Source organism: Octopus bimaculoides, chromosome 21 (assembly GCF_046866305.1).
Source record: "Octopus bimaculoides isolate indiv1 chromosome 21, ASM4686630v1, whole genome shotgun sequence".
Lineage (NCBI taxonomy): Eukaryota > Metazoa > Mollusca > Cephalopoda > Octopoda > Octopodidae > Octopus > Octopus bimaculoides.
The window spans coordinates 19,764,910-19,775,660 of NC_142948.1; the positions used below are offsets into that span (position 1 = coordinate 19,764,910).

General features: G+C 43.4%; 1 protein-coding gene across 9 annotated transcripts in view; it reads right to left on the minus strand.

Annotated features, from left to right (window-relative positions):
- Nucleotides 1-7,256, minus strand: part of LOC106876253 (uncharacterized) — a 46,206-nt gene extending 38,950 nt beyond the window's left edge. For all 9 annotated transcript variants that reach the window (XM_052975507.2, XM_089338879.1, XM_089338878.1 and 6 more), the window contains exon 1: nucleotides 6,759-7,256. The gene's annotated coding sequence lies outside the window, so the exon portion shown is untranslated. The remainder of the gene's footprint in view (nucleotides 1-6,758) is intronic.
- Nucleotides 7,257-10,751: the final 3,495 nt, after the last annotated feature.

Here is a 10,751-nt window from a genome sequence, read left to right on the forward strand (position 1 = left end):
CTTCACCATTGCTAATACTTTTAAATAAGGAAATTCACCTCACTGAGAGGAAAAAATATAGAACAAAACCTAACATACTATTCCTTCTAAACCAAACCATGGTAAATTAATCAAAATCTACCACCTCTTACATTTCGATTATCTCCCTTATACCGGAAGAAATCCCTGATTACCTCCCCCTATCTAGAACTCTTTTTTACACACGGGAGCGAAGACATGTTACGATACAAGTAGAGAAATTTGAAAAGACAACACGAAACCGGTTATTTCTCCAAATACAATGTTTATATACCCAAAATTTTGTAACATTTTTCTGACAGAACAATTTAAATATATACTTTAACCATGTAACACAAGCCTTCTGTAGTTTTTTCACTCTTGTTTATCTTTTATACATCCAACCACGTGCTTTCACATACCAACTTTCTCACCTATATATATATATATATATATATGTATATATGGGAGAATTTACGAAAAAAACAACAGACGAAGACAGGTGGTGTAAACAACACATGGATGTATTAGTTTAACGCTCGGGAATAGAGAAAGTTTTTGACATTTCGAACTACGCTCTTCAACTGAAGGGAACACAGAAAGAAACAAGGAGAGAAACAAGGAGAAAAAAATATAAATGTAGTGGTCAGCGATCTATCATGGCGAATGCCGGACATATATATATATATATATATATATATATATATATATATACTTACACATACATATCTACATTCCTACTGAGCCAGATACATACGCACATGCATACATAGATACATACTATATGGTGGGCTTCTTTCAATTTCCGTCTACCAAATCCACTCAAAGGGCTTTGGTTGACGCTATAGTAGAAGACATTTGCTCAAAGTGCCTATCCATGCCTGTAGCTGTAAGTGTGTCTATACAAACTCACAAACACACATACACACACACATATATATATAAATTACTTGGAAATGGCTGCGTGGCGTTCAATCAAATAATAATATAACACATAAATATATATATGTATGTGTGTGTGTGTGTGTGTGTGTATGCATATATACAGACTCATATATACATACATACATATGTATAAGCAACATGAAATACGAAAATAACGTTGGGTACGCAAAAAACGAGAGAAACAAATGGAAACAAGCCAGTAACATAAAAACGACCCTTCATCAGTTGTCGGCTGTCCTTCTACTCCTTATTCCGAGCAATGAACTTTGAAGGCAGTTGCACCTGCGAACCAAAATAAAATTTGGGATTTGCAGAGGGTCAAAGTTGGTAACAAAAACAGGACATACAATAAACTAAACGAAACGAATACAAACAGGGAGGGACGTCAGGCCCAGACGAGGTAAGGTAGCGAACGCTGCGTCCATCTTTCCTTTCCTCACGTGATCATCTTTCTTTTCCTTCATTCTGTTGTGCAGCGCAGACACATTTCTATCTTTCTCTTCTCCTATCTTTTCTCTTATCAAAGAATCTTCTTCCAAACAAGGGGGACGTAATAGATAACTTTAGGCTCATCACTCTGCTCAATGCAGATTTGAAAATTTTGGCCAAGAGGTTGGCGCTTGTCATCGAGAAACTGGTCGACAAGGCGCAAACGTGCGCCGTGCTGGGCCGGAGCATCTATGACAACCTCCATCTGATGCGCTACATCGTAGACAGGATAGTTAAAGAACCTAGTATGGGTAGGGCCCTGATCAATTTGGATCAATCCAAAGCTTTCGATATGATAGGCCATAGATACTTGGAGGCTGTCCTCATAACAGCCGGATTCGGTCCTGTCTTCCGCGGCTGGATGACTGCCTTGTACAGAGGCATCCGTTCGGTAATTCGCGTGAACGGGCATCTATCGAGACCTTTCGACATCGCACGTTCGGTCTGTCAGGGATGCCCCCTTTCGTCACTTCTGTACGTATTAACTCTCAAGCCACTACTACAGAAGCTGGCGACGCTGAAGGGAATCCCGCGAGAACTGGGGTGCGGGATGAGCGTGTCCACATACGCGGACGATGTCACCGTCATAGTGTCTAGCCACGTGCACATCGAGCTGGTCGGCGGGATACTGAAAGACTATCAACCGGGAAAAGTTAGTGGGTTTGCGGCTCAGCACCTGAAGATGCAAGCTCATGCCGTCCAGCAGCGCCTCCGGTCGAGTTGCTCGGCGTCTGATTTGGTCCGGACATCCAAGCGGAGAAGAACTGGGACGAGATAACAAGTAGGGTGGCCACTCTCTCCCGGCAATTGGCCGAGAGAAAGTTGTCCCTAAAAGGTCGGACGGAGGTGGCGAATGTGTACATCGCGTCCGTCATCTACTACCACCTGACCGTCGTTCCTTGTCCCGACCCTACCCTCACCAAACTGAAACGCATCCTCTTCCACTTCCTTTGGAAAGGAAGTGCTCCGATGGTCAGACGATCGGTTTGCTGCCAACACCCTCTAAAAGGAGGGCTGGGCATGCCGTGGTTGATGATGCGTAGACAGGTGTAGTCGCCGTTTATGCAGCGCGCTTTTTCGCAGCTCGTCTCCATGGCCGAGCTGCAGTCGTGGATCAAGAAGAGGCCGAGGAAAGGCGAATGGCACCGAGGGTGTCACGTTTCTCTCCAGCAACTATGCCGTCCCGGGTCGACCTTGAGCGACTGCATTACAACCAAAGCATTCTATATGGGATTAATGGAGGGGAGGTACGACGATGATCTCGGGGCGAACCTGGGCATCGACGAGGAATACCTGACCCGCCTGTTCAAGACGACTTTCGGGCCGAGACCTATGGACAACTTCCAGAGATCCCTGGCCTTGCAGTGCTATCGAGAAGCGCTACCCGTCTGGAATAAGCTCTATAGGTATGGCTCGAAAAACACCTGGCTGACCTGCCCGAGATGCGGTCAGAGCGACGAAACCGTTCTGCACGCACTCGTGCAGTGTCTAACCATTTCCGACCTATGGGCTTATGTCGAACGACTGCTGTCACATGTGGGACAAGTCGGTCTATCGTGAATATTGTCGCGCCTCCTTCCTTCAAACGGGAAGGAAGAGCCATTATTATCGTACTTGTGGTTATGGCGAAAGAATGTGTGCTTCACGCGTCTGAAAGGACTAGAGACAAACACTTTCCTCTCTGGTTACTCACTCATCAACTTCAAGTATCACTTGAAAAGGAAGGTGAAAGTAGAGAGGGAAGTTTTGTCTAGCGAATGCTTCAACAAAAGATGGGTGAATGTAGCAAGGATGGCACGTGTGAATGGCGGAGCCACCTTGAACATAATCCTATAAACCATAAAAAAAAACAAAGGAAGAATGAGAGTTACATACTTGTAAATGTGTTATTGTATGACATTACTGCCCGAGGTTACCGTGGTCTTTTCGTAGGTTTTTCTTTCCACGGATTTACTTCCCACTTTTGGGAACTTTTTGTACTATTTCGACTTTTGGATATCCCAAACGATTTTGATCCCTTTTTGATCGTTTTCCCTATTTTTATTTTTTATTTTTATTTGTTTTCGACTCCCCGAAAAAAAAAAACTCTACTTTGTATTTGTCACTTCTATGTTCAGCCCTGTGTGGCCAATAAAGAAAGTTACCTATCTATTTATCTATCTATCAATCTATATACACACACACATACATACATGTATCTATGCTTATATATATATATATATATATATATATAGGTACTACTAAAGCAGAGTGGTCCCGAACGCGCACCCGCGCTAGCTAGTCATGAGTGGTCGATCCTACAAAAAGTGCGCGTGTGCAAATGAATACATGTGGTTAGGGTTAGGGTTAGGGCTAGGGTTATGGTTAGGGTTAGGGTTAGGATCGACCACTCACGACTAGCTAGCGCGGACGCGCGACTGCGCGTTCGGGACCACTCTGCTTTAGTAGTACCATATATATATATATATATATATACACTCAATTCTCTTTTTGCACGGGGGATACGTTTCAGAGACTACCGTGTAAAAATATACAGTGTAGATATGAAAATTAGAGATAGATTCCATCCAAATATATTTAATAAAAAATGTTAATTTTCAAATACAAATTAAATGAATTTTATATATATATATAAACGTGCCCGCTTTCTGTTGTTTTTCGGTGGCGCAAAATCACTCTCGTCATCGGAAACATTTAATTGTAATATATCTTCATGTGCATCTTGAATAAAATTAACATATTGGGTTTCTTTTGTTTCACTTGTTTTGAATACGAATTCGGTTATCAGACGCTGTGATTTTGTTTTTATTAGTTTTTTATATGATTCTTCATAACGTGCATAATCATTTTCAAATCACGTTGGAATTGCACAGCTCGTTCAACATTGTTATTTTTTTTCTTGCCTTTAACCCTCCAACGCGGAGTATAGGCCACTTATAATTGAATTCCATGTCGCATAATTTTTCGCTTCTGTACTTATACTCTGCCATGAATGTTCCCCTTTCTCTAGTTCCTTTTGTTTTAATCTACGCCACGAGTTCTTAAACCTACCCCTCTTTCTTTATCCATCTGGATTCCACTGTAAAGCACTTTTCGCTACATTTGGTGTGTCTTTTCTAATTGTGCTACCAATCCACTTCCACTTTTTCTTAAAGATTTGCTCCCTAATCGAAACTTGATTTGTTCTTTGTCATAGCTCCATATTGCTTATGTGTTTGGGCCATCTAATTTTAAATATACTACGTAAGCATCTGTTGATGAATGATTGTATTTACTTATTTGACTTAACTGTTGTTCGCCATGTCTCAGCTTTTACGTTATTATTTGTAAGAAAATTATTTCCAAGTTTATTGGCTATTTGGAGTCCTTCTAGAATTGTACTTGCAGATAGTGGAACCTCTTCTTCATCATCACTACTATAAACTAACGTGGAATTATATACATTCTCTGAAATACTCACTATAATTCGTTCTTCATTAGGAGCTTTGTCAATTGTTAATTCTTCAAAATCTTCTCTGTCAATCTGATGTGACAAAGTGATGATAGAATGTAATTCGTTCGTGTTGGTATTAGATACGAGATTTTTAGGCTTTTTAGCCAAAGTGATCTCTAACATGCATTTAAGGTGGATGGCTTTAATTTGGATAAAACCAGGGCAGCATCATTAACACAATTAATTATAGTAAATTTTTTCCATGCTTTAAAGATTGAAAGTGTATCATCTTTTTCTAGTTCATTCATAATATATCTTATGTCTTCTTACTTCAGAAACGAAGCAGTTGTTAAACCATTCAGTAAATATTTCTACTGTCATCCATGATTTTTTATTGGCTCGCCAATGAACTGATCGATTAATTAACAAACAATCGATCGGTTTTAACAAACAATCTCCTGAAGCGTTGCTACATAACAAGAACTTTTCTCTGTTAGGCAATTTTTTCCAAAAGAGACCAGTTTCATCTGCGTTGAAAACTTGGTCTGAAATGTAACCGACTTCTTCAATTATTTTGGTTAGTTTTGGAAGAAATTCTTCAGCAGCAGTCTTATCTACAGATGAAATTTTACCTCTTATTTTGATATTATGCAGTGCGTGTCCTTCGTAAGCCATCCCGAACTTGCAGCAAATTCATTCTTTTTATCATAAGACAGATGTAACGCACTCCAGGTCATTAATCTTCTTGTAAAATCGTAATACCATCTGTTTTGTGGTTTTACCATCTACTGGTATCCTTTTTTTTAAAATTTTCTTTTATCTATATTATTAGAGCTTTCTCCATTTTTTCTTGAGTCATGTCCCTTGACAACGACTTTGCAGATAATTTTGTTCCAGAGGCTACAGATCTAATGGCAGCATGAATCCTCTTGATCGTTCTAATCGTAGCTTCGTTCAGGCAGAAAGCTTACTTTCACCCTCACGAAGGCGATGCAAAATATTGATCTTGGTCTCCAAAGAAATTGATGCTCTTTTATTTTTCTTAGATGTGTCAACCGACATTTTGGGGTAGGTTATCACTATAACGATCACAAATAAAAAATATAGAAGAAGATGAAAGAAACATGCGACACGTCTTTCGTCTTAGACCCGATGCTAACGACTGCTTCCTCGTGCCGTCTGATGGAGCGGTTACACACAGCCAGAGGTATGTACAGTACCCACACCTGAGAGTGGGGGATCACTATGTGGAAATAATAGATTAGATTATATTTCACTTCGCTAAATTGTTACTTAATACGTAGAGTTTCGGCGTTTTGTAAATTATAATTGATTAACGTTACTTAATCCTTTACTTGCCACTTGCAATAAATTCCGTGGTCACACAAGGACAGATGTTTAAACCGTGTTAAAGTAAAGAAAATAATGCAAAAAAAAATAAATAATCGGCTCTTTTTGTTGGACCGTGTTATTTCAAAACCGTGCAAAATGAGAATTGAATGTATGTATGTATATATATATATATATATATATATATATATATATATATATATATATATATAATATCTCCGTTAAGGTAGAATCAACGACAAAAATGTACTTCAACCTGTGAGATGAATATCATTTATGAACATCACATTAAAATAAGTGTTACTGTTTACCACTGAGACACGCTGTTAGGCATATTTTTACAATTTTTACAGACGTATACAGATACACACACACACACACAGACATACATATATACACATATACATATACATGCCTACACAAAGGCATGCATAAAATTCTGTACACTGACTCAAACATATGCACACACATATGCACTCCTATGCTTACATATGTGGGTGGGGGTGCGTGTGTGTATGTATAGTAAAATCGATAAAAACCGTACAGTGAACTTGCCGTCAAAAGTGAAAAATCCAGCTCTTTTTCCAGGTAAAAGTCGACAGGAGTGAAATGAAAGACAACAGAGTTTTACATGTTAGAAAAACTGATTGCAACTCATGAAGAACGCAAGACCACGTGAGATTCCTACGTGCACTGTATGTAGTTGGAGAGAGAGAAACTTGATGAGGCAGAAGGAAAGGTGAGCGGTATGAGGAGGAAAAGGAGGAGGAGAAGAGGGTGAGGTGAAAGAAAAAATTGAGATGAGAGTGGAATTGGAGGATAAGAACGGAATTACTGAACTAAGAGGAGTTGTAAAAGTGGAAGGAAAACATTCATTTAAACTTGTTTGGTGACATGGGACCATTCCTTGAGTATATGTATTCTTGGTGTGCAGAAATGTCACAAACTAAGTGAGTAATGGAATGGTAACTCAACTATGAGTTCTTTCACTCCAGTTAGTACGAAATAAAACTGACTTTGATAAAAGTTTTTCGGCATGGACTATGTCAGCGTTTCTGTTAGTGCCATGCGCATTATTTAGCACATATTATTTTATCATAGAACTTATAAAATTGTAATGGACGGATGGACAACTTTTGAAGGACAAGAGGTAGCAGTAAGAGGACTGATGTGAGGTGGATAGTTAAGTGAAGTGGTAGAGGGCTGGTAACAGATAAACAGAAGGATGAAGAGAACTGGTGTGGAGTGTTGCTAAGTGAAGTGGTAGAGGGTTGGTGACTTTACAATAGATGTCATTCAGAGAGATGCGTTCTTCAGTCAATCACATACACACCCACCCACATAAATATAGGCAAACACACACATACACTCAATCACGCAACAACTCAGCCGAAATTGTCACGGACGATAGATAGATAGATAGATAGATAGATGGATGGATGGATAGATAGATAGATAGATAGATGGATGGATATCCATCCATCCATCTATCTATTCTTTTATTAGCCACACAGGGCTCAACACAAATGGGACAAATACAATGTAGAGCGTTTCTTTTGGGGAGGGGGAAGGAGAGAAAAAAAGGGGGGTTGATCAAAAGGGATCGTAGGAAAGAAAAAAGGGGGGAGTTCGATCAAAAGGGATCGGGGAAAAAAAGCGATCAATAGGGACCGTGTATCACAGTAATGTTCTCGTGTAAAAAAAGGGGAGGACAGTTTAGGTTTAGCCGTGGAAAGAAAAGCCTACGGAAAAGACCACGGTAACCTTGGTCAATATTGTCACTGTTATTGAAGAAACTATAACAGTAAGTGACTCTCTTTTGCCTTTTTGTTTTGTTTTTCCTGGATTTTTTTTACTCCTTTATAGGGTTATGCTCAAGGTGGCTCCGTCATTCACACGTGCCATTCTTGCTACATTCACCCATCATTTTTTGAAGAATTCACTAGACAAGACTTCCCTTTCTACTCTCACCTTCCTCTTCAGGTGATACTTGAAGAAGTTGATGAGAGATTGCCCAGAGAGGAAAGTCTTTGTCTCTAGACCTTTCAGACGCGTCCACCATACACATTCTTTCGCCGTAACCACAAGGACGATGAAAATAGCTCTTCCTTCCTGTTTAAAGGAAGGAGGCGCGACAATATTCACGATAGACTCGGCTGATAGACCGACTCGTCCCACACGCGATAGCAGTTGTTCGACGTAAGCCCACAGCTCGGAAATGGTGGGACACTGTACGAGTGCGTGCAGAACGGTTTCGTCGCTCTGCCCGCATCTCGGACAGGTTGGCCCCGTGTTTCTCGAGCCATGCCTGTAGAGATTACCTCGAACGGGTAGTGCTTCTCGATAACACTGCCAGGCCAGGGATCTCTGGAAGTTGTCCATAGGTCCCGGCCCGAAGGTCGTCATAAACAGGCGGGTCAGGTATTCCTCGTCGACGCCCAGGTTCGCCCCGAGATCATCGTCGTACCTTCCCTCCACTAATCCACTATAGAATGCGTTAGTTGTGATGCAGTCGCTCAAGGTCGACCCGGGGTTTGCCGGAGAGCAGCGCGACACTCACGGTGTCATTCGCCCTTCCTCGGCCTCTTCTTGATCCACGACTGCAGTTCGGTCATGGAGACGAGCTGCGGGAAAGCGCGCCGCACAAACGGTGACCACACCTGTTCACCGCTGTCTACGTAGAGCCGGAGATGTCGCAGTCTCAGCGCGTGTCTGCGCATCATCAACCACGGCATGCTCCGTCCTCCTTTTAACGGGTGTTGGCAGCAAACGGATCGCCTGACCACCGGAACGCTTCCTTTCCACAAGAAGCAGAAGAGGCTGCGCTCCAGCTTGGTGATGGTAGGGTCGGGACAAGGAACGACGGTCAGGCGGTAGTAGATGACGGACACGATGTACGTGTTCGCCACCTCCACCCGACCTTTTAGGGACAACTTCCTCTCGGCCCATTGCCGGGCTAGAGTGGCCACCCTTCTCGTTATCTCGTCCCAGTTCTTCTCCGCATGGAGGTCCGGACCAAACCAGACCCCGAGCAACTCGACCGGACCGTCAGTCCAGCGTCCCACGACGGAGGCGCTGCTGGACGGCATGGGCTTGCTCCTCCAGGTGCCGAGCCGCAAGCCCACTGACTTATCCCGGTTGATTTTCGCTCCTGTTACCGCTTCGTAGTCTTTCAGTGTCTCGCTAACAAGCTCGATGTGCACGTGGCTAGACACTATGACGGTGACGTCGTCCGCGTATGCCGACACGCTCGTCCCGCATCCCAACTCTCGCGGGATGCCCCTCAGCGTCGCCAGCTTCCGCAGTAGTGGCTCGAGAGTCAATACGTACAGGAGCGACGAGAGGGGGCATCCCTGACAGACCGAACGTACAACGTCGAAGGGTCTTGATAGATGTCCATTGACGCGAACTACCGAACGAATGCCTCTGTACAAGGCAGCCATCCAGCCGCGGAAAACGGGACCGAAGCCGGCCGCTATGAGGACAGCCTCCAAGTATTGATGGTCTACCCTATCGAAAGCTTTCGATTGATCTAAATTGATCAGGGCCCCACCCATGCCAGATTCCTTAACTACCCGCTCTATGATGTAGCGCATCAGATGGAGGTTGTCATGGATGCTCCGGCCCGGCACGGCGCAAGTTTGCGCCTTGCCGACCAGTTTCTCGATGACAAGCGCCAACCGTTTGGCTAATACCTTGGCCAAAATTTTCAGGTCTGCATTGAGCAGAGTGATGGACCTAAAGTTATCTATGACGTCCCCCTTGTTTGGATCTTTCTTCAGCAGCGTTATGGCTCCCCGGCTCACAAAACCGGGAATGCTCCCGTTCTGCTGCCAGTTGCAGTACACCGCCACCAAGACATCTCCAAACAAGTCTGGCATACAGTTGTAAAGCTCGTAGGGCAGACCATCCAAACCCGGAGATTTGTCCCTCGAGCATCCCGCCATCGCGTCCCTCACTTCCGCCGCCGTGAGGGCACCTTCGCAGCACTCCGCCTCTCTTGCCGAGAGTCGTGGCAGGTTGTGCAGGTAGGCACTGAAGTTCACCCTGCGTTCTCGCTCGCCACTCGTCCCAAACAGTCGAGCAAAGTGCTGCTGAAAGGCCTCACACATTTTGCTTGGCTCAAGCAGTTCGCGCCCCTGTTCGTCCATCAGAGACCGAATGGTGGCTTTGTTGCCCTGTTGTGCCTCCGACACCTTCATTCCTTAGAGCACGCATCCTAGCCCTGACAACGCACCCTTCGTGTTTGGCGTTGAAGTGTTGGTCTAGGGCCAACCTCGCCGCCAAAACGGCGGATGCGATGCCACGTCTAATTGCCTCTTCTAGCTTCTTAATTAGCTCACCCTCTACTCTGTTTCTGTCTATGGCTAGAGCTTTGCTATACCTAACCGCTTCTGCTTTTATTGCTCTCTTGAGGGCAAACCACCATTTGTTATTGATGATGGCTCCCGTCAAAGCCCTCTTTACTAACGTACTGATCCGGTCTCTGAAAACCTGTCTCGACGTGTTTAGTTTCCAGTAACCGGGGCCCTGCCTA